This window comes from Planococcus citri, chromosome 3, assembly GCF_950023065.1.
Source record: "Planococcus citri chromosome 3, ihPlaCitr1.1, whole genome shotgun sequence".
Lineage (NCBI taxonomy): Eukaryota > Metazoa > Arthropoda > Insecta > Hemiptera > Pseudococcidae > Planococcus > Planococcus citri.
Window position 1 is genome coordinate 75,870,596 of NC_088679.1, and position 21,640 is coordinate 75,892,235.

Sequence of the window (21,640 nt, forward strand, 5' to 3'; positions counted from 1 at the left end):
GTAAAATTTTGATTTTTTCTCACATTTTGGCCAAAATTTGTTTTTTGAAAATTCACCAAAAATCGAAAAAGGTACTTTACCATTTGAAATTTTGACAGGTGATGAATTTTTGCATGATCTTTCGATCTACGTTTGTAAGGTTTGAAAAATTTCGTGCACGTCCTATGTTGAAACGCAAAATCTGCGATTTCGGCTGACCTTTCAATCAAAATGGCCGCCATTTTGTAAGTAAGGCCAATTTTTTTCAGCAAGTTTGCTTTAAAATGTTCCTTAGGATGTCCCCTTTAAGGAAAAAGTTGTCCCGGAGGATCGGCAGGGGGTGCAATTACTCCCATTGCCGTGGACTAAAATGTTGTTCAAATGTTTTTGAAATTTTTCATTTTCATGGTTTGTTTGATATACTTCATTTTCAAATTTTAAATTTTGACAATTTTTCTATTTAAAAAAAAACTTCATTTTTTATTTAATAAAGAGATTTTTCAACCTAAGCGCTAGCATAATGCTAGCGAATTGCTAGCGTCGATCTCTCTCATGGTATAGTTTGCTACTCTTAGATAAAGTGTGTCATCAAGTTGAATATAAGCTCAAGGTGGTATCTTGTTGAAAAGTAAGAAGAGTGACATCACTCTTCTTATACTATCCCAAGATGCTAGCGTTATGCTAGCTCTGAGCTGGGACAGTCGCCTAATTTTTGGAATTTCCTGGAAAACTACCACCTGCTTAAGGTAAACACCCAGAATTTTTAAAAATTAACTAATAGTAATTACTTTACTGATCAAAGTTTTTCTATGCTAGCAAAATGCTAGCTTCTTGCTAGCATAATTTGCGCTAGCAAATGGTGCCGGAATATGAGACACTTTTTGCAAAAATTGCTAGCAAATCAGTCGCGATTTAGTCGTATGTACGTAGCAGAATGCAGAGCAAAGTGCCAACAAAATGCTAGCTTTTTGCTAGCTTTGTGCCGGCTACGTGCTAGCTATTTGTGCGCAATTCTGCTACTCTAATGCGACCTAATCGCAACTGATTTGCTAGCATTTTTTTAAAAAAGTGTCTCAAATTCCGGCACCATTTACGCTAGCACAAAATTTGCTAGCATTTGGTCAACTGGGTACAGACGTTGATTTATTTTTTCCATTTTTGAGAGCTAGCTTCCATACAAGGGGGCTAATGTTGTTTCAGAGCTCAAGGGATCTTTTTTTTTTTGTAGAAAAGAGGTCATTTAGAGTAGGATTCTTACCAGAAATGAAAATTTACAAAAATGTTCACACACTTGGAAGATCTTTTTTTTAGATTTTTTGGAAGGCTCTGTACAAGATCATTTTTTTTTTTTTGAATTACACCAGGTCGCGGTTTTTTTCGTGAAAAAGAAATTTTTTGAAATTGTGACCCATAAACGGAAAATTTTTTAATTTTTTTCTGATTCTGATTTTTCGAGCTTTGAGGGGCTCCATTTAGAAGGACTAAGGTGACTTGGGACACCAGGGAAGGACTTTCCTTGAAAAGGGGATTATTTAGAAAAATTCTGGTGACTAGAAATGGCAAATTTTTGCACGAGACGAACGAATTGAATTTTTTATTTTTTTTATGATTTTTTTAGAGGGGGAAGCTTCCCGGCATGACTTGAATTACTCAGAAAGCGTGAGCAAACAAATGCAAAAAATGTTCACAAATATTAGTTGAAAAACCCCTTTCACTTGATGAAATAAACTCATCACAAAAAAATCAAAATTTGAAAAAATTCAAAAAATAAACGATTTTTTTTTGCCATGAATGTGATTTTTATCAACTTTTTCATAAAATACGCCAGAAAGAGGTCAAAATAAGGCAACAGAATGAATTTAAACTTTTTTTGATGTTTGGAATTGAAAATTTATTTTTTTCAAATTTTGATTTTTTTATGATGAGTTTATTTTATTGAGTGAAAGGGAGTTTTCAACTTTTTTAACAGATACGTAAAAATAGGGGTCAAATGGGTCAACTTTGCCACTCAAAACTTTTTTTCATGTTTTAAATCAAAAAATTGTATTTTTTTCGCGAACTTTCAATTTTTTAAATCGACGTTTCGACATGATGCCATCTCAATTTTTCAATATGTTATTCAGCATGAAAAGTTGTCCATAATGTATTTTTTTCAGAATTTTTGAGAGTCGGAACGATATGAAAACTGCGTCTTGAAACTTTTCAAGCTAATTTTTCGTACGAAAAAAAGTGGCAACACTAATTTTTATGATATCACCAAAAAGCCTTTCAAACCCCTTAACTATTGGGAAAAGTTTCATTTTGGTAGGTATCGCAGTTATCGAGTAATCCACTGCTGAAATGGATGATATGTCAAGTTCACTAAAAATATTTGACATCCCCTGGCAGCCTTTAAGAAAGGGCTATAGGGCTCCGATTTGCGCCATTGGTCATCCCTTCAAAAGGTCTTTCCACAGAAAAAATTTCAAAAAAATCGCTGACCTCCCCCACCATGACCTTTTACACTTTTCAAACATTTTAGCAATTTTTAAAGGCACATATCCTTTCAAGTTTTAAAAAGTCAGGCTTCGCTTCCGTACCTAACTATTTTCTAAAAATGCTATCAAAATAATTTTAATGAAAAAAAAAAAACTGATCTTTAGCATGCTAAACAAAAAAAAGGATTGAAAATATTTCCAATTTTTTTTCTAAATTTACTTTTGTAAAAAATAATGATTTAGGCATCAAAAGAAAAATTAGAGATCCGGAAGTCACTGGATCAAGTTTCTCCAGCTTCAGCGCCGCAGCTCCGAAGAAATTTGAAAGATGTCTCTGTTGGCCGTTTTCATTCTGTTTTTTCTTCGAGGGAGAGAGCCTAAAAAATATCCCTCCCAAGGGCTTCAAGGACCTACGAAAATATGTTTTTGAAAAGGCCTCCTAAAGCCTATTTTTGAAGCACGATTTCTCAAAGGGTTTAGGCTACGAAATGTTTTTTTTTTAAATAGCATAAAAACAGTTTTTAAAAAATGGCAAAATTCTGATGAAATTTTAGAAAAGTTGACAAAATTGTATGAAACAGATTCAAACTCTTTTTTTTTGTTTGAATCTCAATCAATTTTTTGTTTATATTTTGAACACTATTTTTAGACAGTTTTAAACATCATGTTGTTTAAAACGTCTGAACTCTGTAAGAAATATCGGTAAAAAAAATATGTTCTTCAGAAATACAACTAAAAGGAAAATGATTAGATGAATAAACGGAAGTTTCAAGTTTCAAAAATATCCTGGAGGCTCTAACAATTTTCAAAAAGTTGCTGAAGACTCCAAAATGACTTGAATTCTTCAGCATCAGTGAATTTCGGATTACCAACTTCATTTGATGAGATTTTGTGGAAATTTCAAGTTTAAAATATCTGCTGGAAGCTCCAGAACTGCTCAAAACGGTTTGAAACCGTTTCAAATCGATTTGAAAGGTCGAATGTAGGGTGCATCCAAAATTTCAGTTTTCTAGACTCGTCCAGTTATAAAGCTTGAAAACTTAAGGTAACTAATATAAATTTAATCTTTCAATAGATGAATCAAAGTACGCCTATTTTTAGAAACTGAGGAAGGAACAAAGTTCCAATTTTTCATTGTGAGATTGGCGGGGGAGGGGGGGTCGAAATATGAAGTACTTGAGTGTTTTTTTTAATGAAAATGGTCCAAATTCAAGGCTTGAAGTTGAAAAAAAAAAGAGTGGAAATAGTATTCATTTTTTCTTTTTTTAAGAAAGGGGACAAGTTCTACTTCTTTATCATGTAGAGGGGTCAAAAATATTGAACAATATTTCGAATAAAAATGAACCAATGATTAGAAAGTAAAAAAACGTGAAAATTTCAATCTTTCGGATTTCTCATCTATTTTGAGAATGGAGGGGGGAAGGGGCTTTTGTTTTTTTCTGATGTTAAAATTTTGAAGGGGGCATTTTAAGCTTGGGAGGTGGTCGAAGCTGTCCGTAAACTTTTACAATTATAGGTTGTATTTAAATTGTGTGGGGCAGTCAAATTTTGATCAAGGTGAAAATTGTGTTATCTGAGATGTTTTTTGTTTAATCGGGTATTTGGGTTTTATTTTTACATCTTAAGTTTATTTTGACTTTTATTTAACAATCTTAATACAGCTTTTATTTACATCTTAATACTCTTACTATTAATTTCCAGTCTGGTTTTCAGTGTCCAGTTCTTTCGAGTTGTCAATCTGGGTTTTTGGTGTCATCATTTTGGGTCGTCCTCCTTCAAGACCTAAACTCGTATCTCAATCTCCTGATGACGAAAGGACTCTATCAGAGCTTGCTTGACTATCAGCCAGTCTGTTTGATCCAGCCCACGCCACAGTTTCGGAACTGCCAGCATTTTGATTTTCAGAGCTTCACACTTTGCTGCCAGAGCCTTTATAATGCTGCAGAGCCATGGGTGGAGATAGGAGGGTAAAATTGGTATGTAAGTTGGTTTTACCTAAGTAGGAACTTGACTGAGGTGTTGGAAATAGAAAGTTCCCAATTTTAAAAATTCTGTCTGATACTTCAATTTTTTGATATTTTGTAAAATGGGGGGGGGGGGCTTACCAGCATCTCTTATTTTTTACCGAGGGGCTGACAATTTCATAATGTGATTTTCTCACCCAAGCCACAACTTCAGAAGGTGGGACCGAAAAAAAAGTTTTCCACTATTAAATAAGGTACACCCTAAGGTATCTACTATCTACTTCTCCACACCTCCTCCCAAATGTCCTCTAGAAAGCCATCCAATATAATACAGTAAATACTGGTCTAGTTCCTCGACTACTGTTCCACTCGTTCAAAATTCGTCATTTAATTTTTGAAAACTTTCAACCCAAAGTTTTCCCCTCAAACAAATATACCACCGAAGCATGTTTTCTTTCACCGACGTAATCCATGCTGCAAACTTCAGTCAGCCAACGAAAAACTGAAGACCCACTTATTGAAAAATTTACAAACTTGAGACGATTAATTGTTACAGTTTACAAGAGGCACAAAAGTAATTAAGCGAAGAACCCTTTTATAGAGAAGCAGAAAAAGCTTAGCAGCTCTGCAACAACTTATACCGGGCTAAAATTTCAATTATAAAGTTTTCATTTTTTTTTCTCTCATAGCCTCTTTATTTTTTCTTGCTCGTCGAGCGAGAAGGAAAGAAAGAAAGAAAGGACTCGGTATATATGGGCAGGCATAAGGCGAAACAGTTTTCATATTAGACAGAAAACTCGAATAAAATATTTATCTGCGGTTTTAAAAACAATACCGGGTGCGTTCTATTCGTTAATTACGAGCGGATAAAACGGTCAAGGAAAATACCCCGTGGATAGGAACCCCCCCCCCCCAAAGGCGTGAGAAGAAGAAAGACACGGAGAGAAAAAAAATCAAAGCGGATTTTCGATACTTATATATAAAATGCCGGACCATCGTCCTTCGTCCATACGATATTATATCGAGATTTGTTTACTTATAGAGCTCGGGCCTTTGCGATGTATTTCTTTTTCTCTTTCTCTACTTTTTTTTTGAAAAACTTACGCCGCAGCGTCCAATTAGAGATAATATCGTGATTTTTTCCATCTCTTTTTCTCATGTTTTTGGACGCTGCTGCGGCCTTTGCCGGCGTCGTCGTCGTCGAAGGCAAAAGCTGAAACATATTCGGCTGCAGGGTGCAGCGGCGCGACGCAGGGTGAACGAGGGTAAACGACTAGAGGGGAGGTGCTGCCGCCCTTTCGGTAAGGGATCTTTCGAAGAGGCATAATCTGCGAACGCTACTGCGCCTTATTCGGGCTCTGGGATAGGCTAGCAGGCAGAACGCGCAAGGCAGTCCTCAGGGATGATTCCACCCCCTTGATAATAAATAACGCGCTCGTTGTAACGATAGGCTCGAAACTTTTAAGTTTAACCCCCCGGAGCGCTACTTTCGTTTTTGGCTCATTCGGCGCGGAATTTTTTTTTCTAGCCTCGAGACAAACGTTAAGTGTGTTTCTTATAAGCCGCAAGTTTACAATTTTTATACCATATCTATTCGCGTGTATATGAGTTGAGAAAATTTTCTCAAATTAATTTTACCGTCGTTTATTGCGCGCGTATACTTATACTTTGCGGATATCGCGATTGGCAAATTTTTTTCCCCTTTAGATCATCTCTCTCTCACTCTCTTTCGTTTTTTTTTTCAAGGTAAGTCGAAACATATTCGTATTTTTTTTTCTTCATCTTCTTCATAATACGCCTCTCTCTTTCTTACTGTATCTTTGTCTACATATAGTGTGCTCTCTTTATCTTTATCTTTAGTGTAGGTACACATGCAAGAAAAAAAACATTCCGATACAGCGGTTGTAAATCGATAATTATAGGGCTTGTTGAATGTGGTTTTTATACCTCATATTTTTTTCAAACCTTTTTTTACTATTTTTTAATTCCATGTTTTGGGATTAATAGATTCGAGCTTTTTAACCCCACCATCATCAACATCACCAGTGCACATCAAATTTCAAATTTCAAATTCTGTAAAATTCGCGAAAATATTCGACCCTTTATTTCAATTTTTAATTCAACGTATGAGGTAAAATTAACTGTTGAAAAAGTGGTTACTGTGTGAGAGCAATTATAAAAGTAGGCTTTAGGTTTATTGACTAAATCCACACACACGATTCGGTGGTAGGTTGCACGTGTAGTCGCGTGTCACTGCTCTTACATACAGTCAAAAGTGTTCGAGTACATCTTGACGCGTGTGAGTGTGATACGTTATTGAGATCGTACTGTGTACATAATCTCAAAGGGTTGACAGATACACGAGAAAAATTATAACGAAAATTCGAGATGATTTTGCAATTATTATTATTATTATTCGAGTACCAGCGGAGGGATTTCGATGAATCGAATATCAGGTAAAGAAATTGCGTTATTTGATATCTATAGCTAGAGAGGGATTATTTTTCGGAAAAATAAGCAAAATGATGTTGTTTGGATGGAGATTTAATCGATTTTGACCTAGAGCAAATGGGATCGATTTTGTGGTATGATATAGAACAAAAATTGAAATTTATGCGGAGAAAGTTGTTCAAAATTTTTTCATAAAGTTGTAGTTTTTCGACAAGGAAATTTAAAGCGATTGAAAATTGGTTCGAAAAGTCTATAGATAACATTAGGTAAGTTTTTTTTGCTTTTTTGGTATGTTAGTCTATTATTTTTTTTTGAAGTGAGAAATTTGAAAATAAATTTTTTTTATTATTCGTTTGTTTCAAATATTTTCACACTCGCATGCTTAAATTTTGGAGAACTTTGATAAAATATTTGAGAATTATTATAACTATAACCATTCTTGGCAAAATATTGCCGCCAAATTCACAGATCGGTAATTTTAGAGTGAAATGAGATGTATGATTGAGTAGATACTTACTTCATTAGTTTTCAGAAAATTTTTAAAAAGTCACTCAGAATTTTTTTTTAAGGTTAAAATAAGTTTGATAGATATGACCATTAAATCAGAGATCTTCAAAAAAGAATATCCTCTACTTTCACTTACCTATTCTTAATCTTGAAAATTGAAAAAAGAATATGTGCACGTTTCCACCATTCGAGTTTTGGTCAAATGTCAACTCTTCAACATTTAGGTACCTACATTTTCATACGAGAAATTGGGCTGAAAATAGAAATTGTGATATTTGAAAAAAAAATTGCATTCGAGTCATCAGTTTTTTTGAGAATTAACAATTACATTTATCTTCTCAAAACGATTATGTGTTTGTTTATTTCCAAAACTAACAACAAATTCAGACGAAAATACGATAAATAAAGGCCAAGTTGATAGAAATTTGGTGTACAATTTCATCACCTGAAAATTTTTCCAATTTTCCTGCTTTTAAGACATACATATCTACTAAAGAAAAATTTAAACACCAAATTTGACTTTTTTTTTGACAACTTCGACAGCCCACGAGGGAAAATTTGCGCTACTCGACAAAATTAAAATAAAACAAGGTCAAGTGTGCAAGTTTTCGATTTCAAAAAATTGTTGATTTTTCGTTTTAAAAGTTTTAAATTTAGAAAAAAATTGATAAAAAACTGAAATTTTTGGAAATTTTTTATAATTGACAAAATTTTAGTGTTCTTTGAATTTGAAAAATTTTCATTTTAAATAAAATATAAAAATTGGTATAGAAAACAAAAGTGAAAAACTTTGAAAATTTTCTGAAATTTCATTTTGGAATTTGAAGGTGAAAACTAAACAAATGTAAAAATCCAAAAAATTACCAAATCCTCGAAATAAAAATTACAAAAATTAAAGCAAAAAAAATCTCTAAGTATTTTACTTCAAAATATTTTTTTTTTGGAAAATTTTTATGCTGGGTATATAGAGAGTATACTTACCTAATTGTAAGTGTTTGTTTGTAGATACGAGTGCCTATTAACTTCAACCAAAATCCAAAATCCTTTACGACATTTGACCTGGTTTCATTTCAATTTTGTCGTGGTGTGAATATTTGTTCCTGTGAATAGTCAAAATTGTCAAAACAAAAAAAATAGGCTATACGAAAAGCAGAGCTGTGTTTTGGGGCAATAAATTTTCTTTTGCACTTTTGAAAAGCAATGAAATTTTATTACGAATATTTTGCCAACTTGACATTAGGTTTTCATCCGCATCTTTAAATTTGGCTTTAAAAATTCACATGCTCATTTTGAAGATTTCTCAATTTTCAAAACGAATGATAGCTCAATTTTTTTAAAAAATACCTTTCATCTAATTTTTCGATGCGGATCTGTTGAACTTCTTTCGGTCAATGAAAGCTTTAATGTAAAATTTAAATCAAAAATTAATCTGTTTTTCAAATCTAATCTTTTAAAATCAAGTTCACTTTTCTGATTCAATAAATATGAAATTCCAAATAGTTTGCAATGATGAAAAAAAAATTGGATTTTCCAAATTTAAAAAATCCATAATTAATAATCTCCCTCTAAGTACACCGACTTCTACTTGCTGTTAATCACCCCCCCCCCCCTTACAAAAATTGGCGACTTTTTTGTCATATTGGGAAATGAGGAAATCTATAGAAAATACATACAGTGGATAAATTCAAAATTATTTTATACCGTAGCTTTGTGATTGATTCAATCCATTTTATAGTGAGTACCTACCTGCCTGTTTTTATATCATTTATGCAATTTTGTGAAATTTTTTCATCTTTATTTATTGGGTATAAGGCCAATCTTGAAGATTACTCATAAAAAATGTGAAAAATTGAATGACTACTTGTATTTGATATCAAAAGTTTCATTCAACATTTCTTATTGAAGGTTTTTAGAATCGGTTAAAGAAAAGTCCAATAAGTTGAGCTTTTGAGTTTTCATTTAGAATTTCTAAAAAAAAAAAATCCTAAAAATGAGTCGCGTTACCTGCCCTCAAAATTTGTTTAAAATGATTAGATTTTTTACGTTGAAAAAATGCCAAAGAGTTTCAAATTTTTCGCCACAAAAAATAAGTTTTTAGAAAACATCGACAGTTTCATGAAAAACATGAAAAAAAAAACAAACAAAAATGGACCTCTTGGTGTGAAGATTTTCCATCGTGAACCTGTGAAAAAAGTCTCGGATCATGCAACATGAAAAATACATAGGTAGGTATGTTCGAAATGAGATCAAAGATGAGATAAGAAAATTCTGCCAATTGATACAGGGTGCCCAGAAATAGAGTACCCCTAAAAAAGTTTTCTACTAAAATACTTTGGTTGGTCACAGTGAATGATAATAATGGTAGCACATGATTGGTTGTTGGACTTGAGATATAGCATTCCACCAATCATATGCATCTATTTCACGTTGCCAACCTATATTTTTAATGAAAAACTTTCTTTGGGGTACTCGATATTTCTGGGTACCCTATAATAAGTACCTATACGTAATATGCAGGTAATTTGGTATTCATACTCTGTTATGACTCATAAAAAAATTCTATTTTCTCAATTTCAAATTTTAAAATCCTCAAAGCGAACGCAAAAGTGTTTGAAAATTTGTATCTTGGATTTCGAAAAGTTATAGAATTTGAACGATTTTTTTTTTTTAGAAATATAAGTTTTGGAAAAGAAAAGCAAACAGGCCCGAACGAAATGAAGATGAAAACTTTAAAAATTTCGTGTTTTGAGAAGTAGGTAAAAAATTATTTTGTTTCTAGGTATCCATGCGAGAAATTCATTTTTGACTGGAAATATGTTTTGAGTTTGGATCCTTAATGGATATTTTTAGAAAGTTTGATTTTGAAAAAAGAAACCAACAGGCCTGAGCGAATCGAGGGCAGGATTTTACGAAAATTTATCATTCAAGTACCATACATATAGTAAAATTATTATTATTATCTTACAAAAAGTAAATTTCTGTACATTTGAATTCGGAAAATGTAAAGGACTAGAAAAATTGGCTTCTCGCATAAAAATCAATGCTATTTGAATCGGTGAGAACAAAAAGGGACCATGTCACAATTTCGGAAAAAATTTTTTTCACGGATATGTGGGTTTTGTTGTACGGCGAATCGACTGGTGATGTCAGATTTCCACAAAACTGCTGGGAAAGTGGTATTTGGGCGCAGAAAAAGGGCGGATCTGCATCGATGACTTTCTTGTTAAATTTTTAGAATTCCTTGAAAAATAACAAAAGTTTTCGAGAAGACCATTTTTTGAAATTCAAGTTCATCTGTGTACTGAAAATAGACGAAAAAATTAACAACTTGGGCAAAAAGTTTCACACCTCAAGGAGTTTTTAGTCAATTTAAACGAAATAGCAGTCTAAGTGATGTACTTAGATGTAGAATCAAGCCCCATTCATGCCCGAATCAATTTCAAGAGAAATTTTGGCGATTGAGTGCAGAAAGGGTCTAAGTCCCATTTGTCTATAGGCAGCAACAGCGCCGGCGCACGTGAATATTTTTTTCGAAACTGTGCTAAAAATTGTGTCTTGGGGTTCTCTTTCAATGACCTTAAGCATGTTCACCAAAAATTTTCGATTTAAGAATAAATCAGTTTTTTGTTATTCCTGAAAAATGCGAAAATGTGACTATTATTAGCCCCATTCTGTTCTCACCTATTCATTTACGTTTTTTATTAATGATTTTTCAAAAACTGTATCCTTCGTTTCCTGAGCACAATTTTCTATTATTGTTCAAAATTGAAATTTTTTGCAAAAAAATCAACTTTTAACATCAAAATAATAAGACTTTGTTTTTTGCATACTTTTCACCAAAAAAAAATAAGATTCCTTCAGATCTCATTCTCAACTTCAAAGGACACTCTTTAGAATTCAAAACCACAACTAAATTTCTTGGCTTAACTTTTGATAGAAAACTAAATTGGACTCCTCATTTTCTAAAAGTAAAATCAGATATCATGAAACGCCTAAATCTGTTGAAAATAATCAAAAACACCAAGTATAAACCATCTCGCAAACTCCTACTTCACTTGTATAAATCTCTAATTCGCAGTAAAATTGAGTATGGAAGCCCATGTTTTGCAAATATCTCAAATAAAACTTCAAATATCCTAAAAACAATTCAAAATTCATCCCTAAGGATCTGTTTAGGAGCCCTCCATTCCTCTCCAATAGATAACCCATATTGTGAAGCAGAAGAATTACCCCCAGATTTCAGAAGAACTCTCATAACAAACAAATTCATCTCAAATGCATCCACCAACCCTTCCCATCCACTCCAAAACTCAATTAACCCACCCAACCCCCAACATTTTGATCATATAGAAGGACCCATTTCTAATTTCATCACAATGTTGAATGATCTTCAAATCAATCCTAAAACTCTCATCCAAAAACCAATATTATACCCCCCTTGGCTTCTAAAACCTCCTCAAGTCAACCTACAGCTTATTAACTACCCAAAAAATAGGCACTCTCCATCTTGAACTATTATCAGAATACAAAAAATTCAATCTTTGCTTTACAGATGGATCAAAAATACCAACACTTCACACAGGATATGCATACTCTATAAATGATAGAATTTCAAATTTTAAAATCCATTACTGTTCTTCAATCTACACTGCCGAACTCACAGCTATTTTCCACTGTCTCTGTGACATACTCACTTATGAATCAGAAAATAAGTCCTTCTTAAGTCAAAGTGATTCCCTCAGCTCACTAACTGCTATCCAAAATCTTTTTTCCGATTACCTTCTAATTCAAAATATCCATAAAACTCTATTTGACTTACAAAATTCAAACTTCTTCTTACAGTTTATGTATGTACCCAGCCACGTTGGAATCTTAGGAAATGAAATTGTAGATATTAATGCAAAATCTGCCACCATCCTTTCTCCCCTTATATTTATCACAGCTGACGACCTCAAATCTATCGTCACCCAAAGCACACTTAAGAAATGGCAAAACTTTTGGTCCCTCCAAATCACAAACAAGCTCTTTCAACATAAAAAATTAGTCATCCTTGGAAAAACCTCTCCCACTTAAACAGACTTGAAGAAATCATTATAACCAGACTGAGAATTGGCCACACAAAAATCACACACAATCACCTCTATGAAAAGGCCCCAAAACCCACATGTCACTTCTGCCTGTCAGAACTTATATCTGTCCAACACTTACTATTTCACTGTCCTTCCTTACATCAGCACAGACTGTCCCTACAAATAGATGAAAGATTCCTATTCATACCAGACGACCCTTCCGAAATTAAAAAATTCCTAGACCTAATTAAAAAACTTGACCTTACCAACTCGATTTAAATCTCATACGACGGGTGTAATAATCAAGTAATTACAAACACCCAAAAAAAAAAAATTCTTGAATGTATTTTTTGAGAGCTTTTGCACTCGCTTCGTGTTGTGTTCGTGATTGCTTTGAAATTGAAAACACTCGTTTCTCTAAATGAAACTAAAAAAAGGTTGCAAAAAATTGTAGGGAGGCGGGGGGGGGGGGGGTTTGTCTGGAAATGTTTTGCAAAAGGTAGTGAAAAAAAAGTGATTTTTGCTTGAAAAATTCCGATAGATATGAAGAGACCAGCACTACTTGGGACGACCATAAGGAAGCCTTTTTCTTGAAATATGTATCTATAGATAATTTGGAAGAATTGTGACGTCAGGAATTGGAAAAAGAATTAAATTTACAATGCACTATAAAATTAACTTGCCTGGAAAATCTTCGATTTCGAGATGTAACTACTCTTATTTTCGATGAGTGATGCAGCAATATTGAGCCTTCCCCAAGTGGCCAGATTTGGGTGTTTAGAATGCCCAATTATTCAACAACTTTCGTGCGATATTTTTTGAGTTGTTACTTGTTAGGAAAGATCTGGAAGATAGAAAAAATTACCAAAAATTGGTCTGGAAAACCAGGAAAAATCACAGAAAGTCATTTCTCTGAAATACTGGACATGGTTTGCAAGTTTGCATTGAGTCCACATCCAAATTAATGTTTGGAGCCATTCATTTTTTTTTCGAATGATCGATCATTGATCTCTCATATTTGAACAGATCAAAAATACTCGTGTCGTCACCTCTGGTACATTATTAGCTTACAATCGTGCAGAATTTTCTGTTCCCCCGAGGAGAATTTTTTGCGAGGAAAATCAATTATCGATTGAAAACTCGACTCGAGAGAAAACAAGCCGTGAAATTCACCAGTCTGCTTTCAGATTCATTCATCGATGACCCTGCTCTGCTCTGCATTATTATGCTTGTATACACAGGGTGATACACTATTTACACGCGGCCGAGCATTTTAATTTATAAACGATTTTCACACGTCGTCTCTTATCCTTGACAACGAGATGGTAAACAGCTATTTATAAAAATACAGCCGAGTCTTTAATTATTACCACTGTGATAACCCGACGTTTATAAAGGAGGTGACCGTGGGCGACCTTCGTTTAAGGAAAACATAAACACACCGCTGTATGAACAGACACAATATATATTAAAGCCGACCCAGACCGTACATCACCATTTATCGCTATGCAGATATTATACAATGAGCTTTTTCTAATACGTGAAGCTGTCTGAGCCAATTTAGGTACCTATCTACACCTACGACAAATTGGTTAGGTAATTCACCGAGGAACCTTGGCCAAAAACCTGGAAAGCTTTTTTTAAGAGTCGAATCGACTTCACGAAGAAAATATAAAAAAACAGTTCGGTGTACAAAGGGTGTGTTGCGACAACGACAACGTGTATCTAAGTAATTGCAATTTTTAAGCCGACTGTGTAAACCCCTACGTCGTCGACCTCGACCGACTGTGGAGTTACCGATGAAAAGCAAAAGAGCCGCAAATAAATTGATTACAAGTCAATTTGCGGCGCTGTGGATGAAAGGGGTGAACTTAACGAGGCTTAAAAAAAAGTTTTTTTAAAGTTTCAAAATTAGAAAAAGAAATTGAATTTTAATGAGGCGTGGAATTGTGTAGTATACGCGCCAAAGAGACGTTTACACCGCTTACACGCCTGTATCTAAGTAGTATACGAGGCCTATATGCCGAGTACAGGGGTGAAAATGATGTCGCTATAGATGAACTGAACCCTTTCGCCAAGGCCGAGACCGATGATCGTCGTCGTCCGCGCAATTGTTGATTATTAAATGACGTGGTCGCGAGTTTCACTTTTGTTTGCACAACGTTCACGATATGCCAGGCCGCAAAAGTGACATGCGAATGTTCCAAAATAAGCTTATTAAAATGTAAATTATATGGAAAAAGGCGACGATTGAAGTGCTATTATATCGTATTCGTATCCTCGTACATCTACAGTTGGCAAATCTACTCTGTAGTGTATAGGCAACAAGTCTTCAAAGAACCTTTTTTTCTCGACGATGATTCGCTAATTGCGGATCGATTCGATACTCAGGACTATACACATCACTTTTGGAGTCATTGATCCGTCAATTTTTTCAAAACTCTATTCGAATAACGGTTCGAGATTTTTTTCCGATATATTATAATATAAGTAACTGATACGATCATCCGATCACATGTTTTGGCAGCTTCAACACTGCATCAATCGATCGCACGTCACAACGTCACACGAAATTGAAAAATAACACGTTATCAGCCACGAGATTGGTATTATTAAGATTTTAAACTATATGAGAAATAAGAGTCTCTATAGATGAGCTTCATAGTGTTGTTAACTGGTTCAATTAGGGTGGCGCAGGGAGAGAAAAATGATTATCAGTGATCAGACTCTATAGCACAAGCACACCGATAACGTAATTACGAGTAAGATAAGCTCACGCGATTCTCTTCCTCGGATCGATATTTATCGTAATTGGATACACCTGCTCTTCTCGATCGAGTTGCTGGTATTGTTCTCGATGCCATGATTGAGGTAGGGCTCGTGATTTTTTGGTGCGAAATACACGTAGACCTACGTTGTGGAATCGAATTAAGCGTTATTATGTTTTTTATAAGCGCCAGATTCGATCGACGTGTAGTCGATGTGAAGAATTCCAGAATTCTTACAGTGTTTGAGTCGGATTATACAGGTACAGTTATCTATACCCTTTGAAATACGATGTGCTTTGTGGGCTGCGAACGGTATCGGAGGGTTTAACGTTGGTTTTGAAGTATATGGATCTCGAGTATCTAAGTATTGGAATAACTTATAAGTACGTACATACAAAATAAGACTAGATGGAAGCTGGATAGCCACGTTTTCACTTACACATATATTTGGCCATTTACAAGAGAGGCAGATATCCAAACTGATGGAAAATTTTTTGAACTGGACAAAGCCTTATCAAAAATGCATGCAAAAATACATCACCTACCAACATTTCCGGAGCTGAAGTGCGTTTTTCGATTTCTAGCAAATTTTTTGAAACTCTGTGAGCCAAAAATATAAAAAATTGAAATTTTAGAAAATTGAAATTTTGGTATGCACCCTATTTTCGAGCACCCAAATTGATTGAATACAGTTTCGAAATATTTCGAGCAGTTTTAGAGCCTCCAGCAGAATTTTTAATGCGCTTATGCAGGGAATCTACTGATGTTCATTTCGACTCATTTTATGAAATTTTTTGGAAAACTGAATTCCCAAAAAATTGACGGAGGCTCGAAAACTGCCCAAAATCGTCATAATAGTTTCCATTTCTGGGATATCTGCAGACAATTTCACTAATAAAAGAACCTCGTCTACTCGTCACTTTCGACTTGACTGAAATTTGACTCACTGAAGCAAGTTTTCAGTAGCTGAAGTTGATTACAGTGCTTCCAGAAGCAATTCCAATGTGCTGGAGAAAAAACAAGTTCTGCTGGAGGCTCCAGATCGTCTCGAAAATAGTCGCAATCGATTCGAGAGATCGATTTTAATATCAAAACCAAATTTCAGATTTTTATCTCGTATGGTTTATCATTTTTATGAACACCTTGTCAGTAGGTATAAAATGAGCTATTTTAGTCATTTTCGAAAATTCGCCAAAATTCGAAAAATCAACTTCGGCAGCTGAAAATTTGGTTCTGAGGTGAGTGACGACAATTTTTTAGTGAATCAAATTTCAGCCAAATTGTAGGTGGCGAGTTGACGAGGTTCCCATGGAAGTAAGATTTTATAGTCTGGTTTTAAAAGTTACGTAAGAAATTACCTTTAAATTCAACGAAATTTCAACTCTTGAAAATGCGAAGGATTTTATAAGAATATTTACTTTTTTTAAATCAAAAAATATATAACCCATGGTAAAAAAAACTTCATATGGGCATAGGGTGGACCCTCCCTCCTCCCCACTCCATGTAGAGGGATTTGACCAAATTCCTGAAGACCTTCATTTTGAGTTTATTATCACTCATTTTTGCTCAAAAAATTAGCATTTTATAAGAAAGTTTTAAAATCGTCTTTAAAACAGCTTTTTTGAATTTTTAAAATCGTGGTTTTTTTGTTTCAGCCTTTACCTAACCTGTTTTTGAGAAAATGACCCAGTTCCAAAAGATAGTATTTCAGATTCTGTGTTGACCTAGATCACTGCCATAAAAATACAAGACCACTTCTAGGACTCTACTGAGCGGTTGCAAATCGCTTATTTTAGATTAGATAAAATAAATTCGAATTTTGAAAAAAAAATTCCAAATATTTCGCGTTAATCGAGTCAAAATGTAGAAAGATATAATTTCTGAAAGTGAAGAAATATTTTAAAAAGCAGTGGTGCCTTTTATGGCCATTATTACCAATTTAAAAAAATAAAAAAAATAATATAGGTAGGTACTATAGATAAGTAAATTTATTTGTTGGCTATTTTTCTCCTTTATTTGATATTGGAAATAATGACCAAAAAATTGGCACCACTGCATTCCAAAATATTTTTCGAGTTTCAGAAATGATATTTTTACACGTTTTGACTTCGATTAATGAGAAATATTCAAGAAGAAAAAATTTTCAAAACACGACCTCATCCAAAAATAAGCGATTTGCGAATTACCAACCGCTCAGTAGAACCCTAAAAGTGGTCTTGGAGTTTGATGGCAATGGCCTAGGTCGACACAGAATTTCAAATACTACCACCTTTTGTGACGAGGCCAAACAGGCTGGGTTTCAAAAATGCTCCCTCTGTGAGGACTCATATCTTATTTCCAGGAACACCTCCCGAATAAAAATTTTTTTGAGTCAAATTCAACTCAAAATAAGGTTTTTATTGAATTTGGTCAAAATCCTCTAACATTTTTTGAGAACCAACCAAATTCAAATGCCATATTTTTACATGCTAACACGAGAACCTTTTGAACGCACGTTCGTCGATTTCATCAAAATGAAGGTAGATCAAATTGCCAAAGTTCGTTTTTGGATTCTTGGAGAATTTTTGAAAATTCAATAAATTCAAAAAACCTGTTTTTAAGGGTAATTTTTAAACCTTTTTCATAGAATTTGGCAATTTTTTTTTTACAAAAGTAGATCAATGTGAATAATATCTATTTTGAATTCAACTCCCTCACATCAACAACTTGTAGTTTTTGGTAATTCTGAAGCCTCCCCTCTAGCGATTGCTTGATTTTCTCTAGAAATTGCAAACCGCTCTAGAAGGACAAAAATGAACTTAAGCATTTATAACTTTGGCCAATGCTTAAATTGCTTATCTTATGGGACATCCTCTCGACCGTTTTATGTGGTTATTCCAAAATTCCAGGGGTGTGGGTTCAAAAGTGAATTTTCGACCAGTTTGTAAATCGTTCGAAGGTTGCTTGATAAGCACTAATTGAAGATGTAGGTGTATTAGTGATTTTTATATTTTTTCTGGAATTTAAAAATTGGTCAAAAATGCGATTTAAAATTGCTTGAGAAAATTTAAAAAATCACTGGAGGCTCCAGATACCACAATTTCTTGATGTGTAGTAGTTGAATTGAAGGAATCTTTGCTCAAAAAATTTGTATTTGATGAAAAAGTTCAAGAACCGTCTTTAAAACAGCTTTTTGTAATATTAAAAATGTTTAAAAATTCACCAAAAATTCAAAATAAAACTTTATTGACTGAAATTTTGATTACAGGGTGTTAATCTGAGAGTGTGAGTCCAAAAAGATTTCAGAACAACCCTACTTACAATAATCTCAAAATTCGTTCATCTCGAAAAAAAATACACAGCTTGTTTTAAAAAAAGATTTTCCGTTTCAGTCGAAGGGTGAAAAATTATTCAAAAATAACTCCAAATCGTACAATATGGATGCTTCAAAGAGAATCCCTGCACACTAAAATAAACATAAACCACAAATCCGAATAATATTCCCTGCGGGAATCACATTACGTCAGCTACGCGTCGTTATTGAGTGAAAAAATTTCATCTAGGAAGGCATATTTATAGCAGCTGATTGTGAAATTAATACCTACGAAAAAGTATAGGTATTTTTTAATCGTCTCGCATACCTCGACACTTATCACAGCTTATCATGACGTAATGAAAAAGAAATTAAAAAAGAAAACCTTATAAAACTGGTAAAATCTTAGTATCTATACGAGATGAATATCTCTCTTCTCGTATATTCCTATCACAATACGAAATAAAGTCTAGTTAGGGGGTGTATGAAAGATTTTTTTGAAATTATATATTGCGCGGGTGAGTTGTAGGTACGGTGATGTGTGGCTGTGGTAACCGGAACATCGCACGCGAACTGTGCCTCGAAGGAAGCGTTCTCTCTGTTACACATGCGATGATATGCTCTATTCCAATGCAAGTTTCGTGTTCACATTTTTTTATGCTTAACTGTGGAATGTAGTTTTTTTTTCTTTCTCTGTTCCAAAGAGCATTTTTCCAAGTGATTAGCATAAATTCCAGCTCGAGCCTTTCGAGTACTTATCTATAGGTATTCTAGGAAGCCTATACCGATCGTTATTGTAAAGAGCCTAATTAAAACAAGTTGAAAAAAATTTTTCTCGGTGGAAAAATTTCACCTCACGTACTAGAATAGGGTATCTAAATTAAGTTCATACGAATGAGTTAATCGAACGTATGTACGTACGAGGTAATATGGTGGGTACTATTCGTAGTATGTACAGTACAAGGGATAGTGTGATGTAGTTGTTTGGATGACACTTGGTCTCTAATACTAAAAGGGTAAAGTTTTCAATTTCAACTACGTACGAGGGTTTGTTTGATCTGTCACTTGTGTAAGGGTTTTAGCCAATGGAGCGGAAAACTCAATACTCTTTCTAGATGCGTATTACCGTTTTCAATCTTCTTTCGTTTTTTCGTTACCTTTGGTCCGATGCTGATGCTGTTTTTTTTTTCAATCTTACGAACAATTGGATACTTTGTTTTTGAACTGGTGCTGGACAATAATTGGACGTAATTTTGAGAGTATTTCAAGTACGTACCTAAATCTGTTGTTGAACTGAAAAAATATTTATTTAAAGACGCCCAACATCTAGGCTTTTAGCGTCTGCAGTTACATAGGTACATTGGAATACATAGATTGAAACTACATATTATATTAATTAACTAATTCACCAACATAGACTAATAAAGAAAAACATACTTAACAATGGTAATGAAAAAAGAATTTTTTCAAACATTTTGGTAGGTACTTATCTTTAAAGTAAAAAGAAAATAATGAATAAAAAAAATTCATGGAAAAAAATCAGGAAAAAGTTGCTCAAAATTTTAGAAAAAAATCTACCTATTCTAGTAAATCAATATTATCCAATATTTTCACCATTTCCTTCTTCAAACACTTTTTTGGCTTCTAATAATAATGCGAGCAAAATTTCTGAATATTTTGAAATTCACAAAAAAAAATTCAAATTTCATAGCTTGAAAAGCAACTGGGTGAAGGGGGTTGAAAAATATCATTCTTTTCTTTTCTTCACATAATGATAAGAAACAAAAAATTCACCAAAACTGATAAGTAATTAGGTATCCATCAAAATTTCCAAAAATCAAAACTATTATTGATGGTTTTTCATTCCCTCTCATTTTTAAGGGACCTGCACAATTTTCGATTGGCGAGCATTTAAAAATTCAAATTTGGGCTAAAATTGAAAAAGAATCAAAATTTTAGCAAAAAAACCTAGAAAGCTGAAATTTGGTCTATACCCTATTTACCGACTTTGCCGTGAAACGGAAAAGTAAGGTATTGTATTTGTCATGATGGTTGAGGATTTGGGTGGGGGTGGGTTTTCTTGACGTTTTGGAGTGTGCTGATCACGATAAGACATATGGCGCAAAACGAGATAAGTTTATATATATATTTATTTATATAAATATTCTAGGGGGTAAACTCGTAACTTTTTTCTAGATTAACCAGCAAACTCATAACGTTTTGACAAACTCGTAACCTTTTTAGGACGTGACTTTTCGATGAGGTGCCATATGAATCTACAAGGTGTGGGGAGTCTACTGGCAAAGTTTGAGCAAGGACGTGAGATTGCTGTTTATACACTTTCTCATTTGACTCAATTTTCAAATGAGTACATAGCCTAATTAACAGGTATGAGGATATGAGGAAAAGGTTTTTATTGCCAAGAATCATTTTTTACGTTTTTTACGTTCTTTTTGGCGATTTTGGTGGTTGAAGATGTCCTCTTTCACATGGCGTGGTCAAAAATCGTCTAAAATAAATTTTTGACTGCTGAATTTTAATTTTAAGTTGATTATACAGGTCCAAATTTTCGTGTTTTTCAATCTTAACATTGATTTTATGGGAAAAGTATGCATCCTAGGAAAAAAATGCAATGAAGGAAATTGTAGAGAATTAAATTTCCTTTCTGCTCAGAGCTGGTTATTTTTCTGTAGGATGCTTTGTTAAAAAAGCATTTGCGAAAAACAGAGACGTATGAGACTTTTAAAAAAAAGCTTTTCTGAAAAATTGATGTTTTGGCAATGAAATACCTTTCCACAGATGACCCAAACATCAAGTTAACGAATATAACGCGGCCTAACATCGACTACTATCAGGCCTATGGGGTGACGCGTCGAGCGTATGCACAGCAACGAAGTTACAGAGGGGTCTTGAGATTGCTGTTTATACAAAACGTTATGAGTTTACCTGTATGCGGCTATATATATTTATATATAGCCGCATACAGGTAAACTCATAACGTTTTGTATAAACAGCAATCTCAAGACCCCTCTGTAACTTCGTTGCTGTGCATACGCTCGACGCGTCACCCCATAAGCCTGATAGTACTCGATGTTAGGCCGCGTTATACTCCTTAACTTGATTTTTGGGTCAC

General features: G+C 34.0%; 1 protein-coding gene across 2 annotated transcripts in view; it reads left to right on the forward strand.

The window, feature by feature from the left end:
* The first annotated feature begins 5,960 nt into the window (after window positions 1–5,960).
* TfAP-2 (transcription factor AP-2) overlaps window positions 5,961–21,640 on the forward strand; it is a 245,737-nt gene continuing 230,057 nt past the window's right edge. The window contains exon 1 of one of the 2 annotated variants that reach the window (XM_065355284.1): window positions 5,961–6,166. The gene's annotated coding sequence lies outside the window, so the exon portion shown is untranslated. Of the gene's footprint in view, window positions 6,167–6,814; window positions 6,877–21,640 lie in introns of those variants that run through there. The other variant, XM_065355285.1, reaches the window with a different exon arrangement.